Source organism: Silene latifolia, chromosome 11, assembly GCF_048544455.1.
Source record: "Silene latifolia isolate original U9 population chromosome 11, ASM4854445v1, whole genome shotgun sequence".
NCBI lineage: Eukaryota > Viridiplantae > Streptophyta > Magnoliopsida > Caryophyllales > Caryophyllaceae > Silene > Silene latifolia.
The window spans coordinates 76,875,527-76,877,874 of record NC_133536.1 but is presented as its reverse complement, the minus strand read 5'-3'; the positions used below and the strand labels follow the sequence as shown (position 1 = coordinate 76,877,874).

The window sequence follows — 2,348 nt, the reverse complement described above, 5'->3', positions numbered from 1 at the left end:
CGATAGTCTCAAGTTTCCGGATCGACTTCTTCTTTGTGAGGATATCTTTCATGTACTTTGCATAGGCCGGAACGTGATTGATTAATTCCGTGAAAGGAATTGAGACTTCTAAGTTCTTCACAATTTCCATGAACTTTCCAAGTTGATCATCAAATTTGGGCTTGGCTTGACGACTTGGAAAAGGAAGTCTAATCACAATGGGCTCCTTTTCTTTGGCTTTGTCTTCATTTTTCTTTGAACTTTCTTCTTTTGATGATTCCCCTTCTTTGGGGCTTTGCACAACAACTTCATTCTCACTAGCTTTCACAACTTCATCCTCAACTTGCTTCTTCGGTGGCTCATATCTTGTACCAGTTCTCAAGTGAATGGCACTAACCGTTTCATGTCTAGGGGGATTACTTTGAGGTGGTAATTGCCCCTTTTGTCTTTGTGAGCTTGAAGATGCTAGTTGGGTCAATTGTGTTTCCAACATCTTGGTGTGAGCAAGAATGTTGTTGATGGTGGTGTCTTTTGCTTGGCTATCTTTTTGCATTTGAGTGAAAAATTCTTGTTGATTCTTTTGCATTTGGAGGACCGCTTTTTGGACATCAAAACCTTGGTCATTGTGGTGATTGTATGGATTTTGATTTTGGTAGCCTTGGTTTTGATTGTAAAAGGGTCTTTGACTTTGATTTCTCATGGGTGGTGGAGTGTATGTTGTTTGAGGGTTTTGAACATTTTGGCTTTTGTATGAGAGATTTGGATGGAACTTGGTGTTTTCATTGTAAAAATTTGAATAAGGGGTACCACTTTTGTAAGCTTGGAAAGCATTAACTTGTTCGGTTGTTCCCCTACATTCACTTGAGTCATGACCCAAGGTTCCACAATTCTCACATATCTCACTTGGGATTGATGAGGATGCCGTCATGGCATTGACATGATGCTTCGATGATTTTGAGTTTTCCTCAAGTCTAGCCATAGCTTGTTCAAACTTCAAGTTGATTGTGTCAATGTGAGCACTAAGTTGAGCACCCAATTGAGTAACGGAGTCCACTTCATACTTTCCTCCTCTAGTAGCCTTGCGAGGTCTACTATATTGTGAATTATGGACCGCCATTTCCTCAATCTTGTTCCATATTTGATTATCATCAACTTCGGTGAACATTCCATTTGATCCCATATTGAGAATGTTCCTTGAATCTTCATATAAACCATTCCAAAATTGTTGCACTAAAAACCATTCGCTAAGTCCATGGTGAGGACATGAGCGACAAATACCTTTGAACCGCTCCCAAGCTTCATACAAAGATTCTTCATCCCTTTGCTTAAAACCCGTAATTTGAGCTCTTAGCATGTTAGTCTTTTCCGGTGGGTAGAATTTTTTGTAGAAAGCTAGAGCTAACTTCTTCCAAGAATCTATTCCAAGGGTGGCCTTATCAAGGCCCTTCAACCATTGCTTTGCGGTGCCGATTAACGAAAAAGGAAATAAGACCCATCTTATTTGGTCTTGAGTCACGCCCGTTTGAGAGATAGCTTCACAATAATCGCAAAAGGTTTCCATATGAGAATGAGGGTCCTCACTAGGCATTCCCCCGAATTGGCTCCTCTCAACTAGTTGGATGAAGGCGGACTTGGCAATAAAGTTTCCGGTAAGATGTTGCGGGGTAGGAGTACCATTTGGTAAATCCTCCTCGGTGGGTATAGAGTGTGACGAGAATTTAGGCATTGTAGGTGGATTTTGTGTGGTATTGTTTAATGGGTTTTCTTCTCCTTCTATTGCGAAAGGATTGACAAACTCACTAGTGGGTTGAACAACTTCACCAACACCTCCCAAATTCCTCCTAACAAGTCTCCTATTATTCGTCAAGGTTCTTTCGATTTCACGGTCAAAAGGTAACAAATCTCTTTGTAACCTTCTAGACATGCAAAATATCAAACAACTCGAAAACGATTAGAGCAAACCTTGAGGAGTTTTACTTCCCCAAGGTGAAAAAGACACAACTAAAAACAATAAAAGAAATCTTAAATCAATTAAACACCGTCCCCGGCAACGGCGCCATTTTTGATCGAGGCCATTTCGTGTTCACAATTAAGCATATGTGGTCGTTGGTCAATGGTCGATACAAAACACAATTTATACTTCACAAACAACTCTACAATTAGTAAAGAGGCAAGTAAAGGTCGGATCCCAAGGGACGGTTATTGAAATGAGAATTCTATTGTAACTAGTAGTGTCTAGGGGGTGTCACAAATTGGGTTGATGTAGAAGGTTACTAAACTAAAATAACAATGAAAATAAACTAGCAAGATGAATAAAATAAGGGTGTAAACAATTGATTAAAGGCACTAGGGTGTCATGGGTTCATAGG

At 39.9% G+C, this 2,348-nt stretch overlaps 1 non-coding gene across 1 annotated transcript; it reads left to right on the top strand.

Moving 5' to 3' along the window:
• The first annotated feature begins 1,226 nt into the window (after window positions 1–1,226).
• Window positions 1,227–1,333, top strand: LOC141616380 (small nucleolar RNA R71). Its single transcript, XR_012530731.1, has one exon. It is a non-coding gene; the product is annotated as a small nucleolar RNA R71 (small nucleolar RNA).
• The last annotated feature ends 1,015 nt before the right edge of the window (window positions 1,334–2,348 follow it).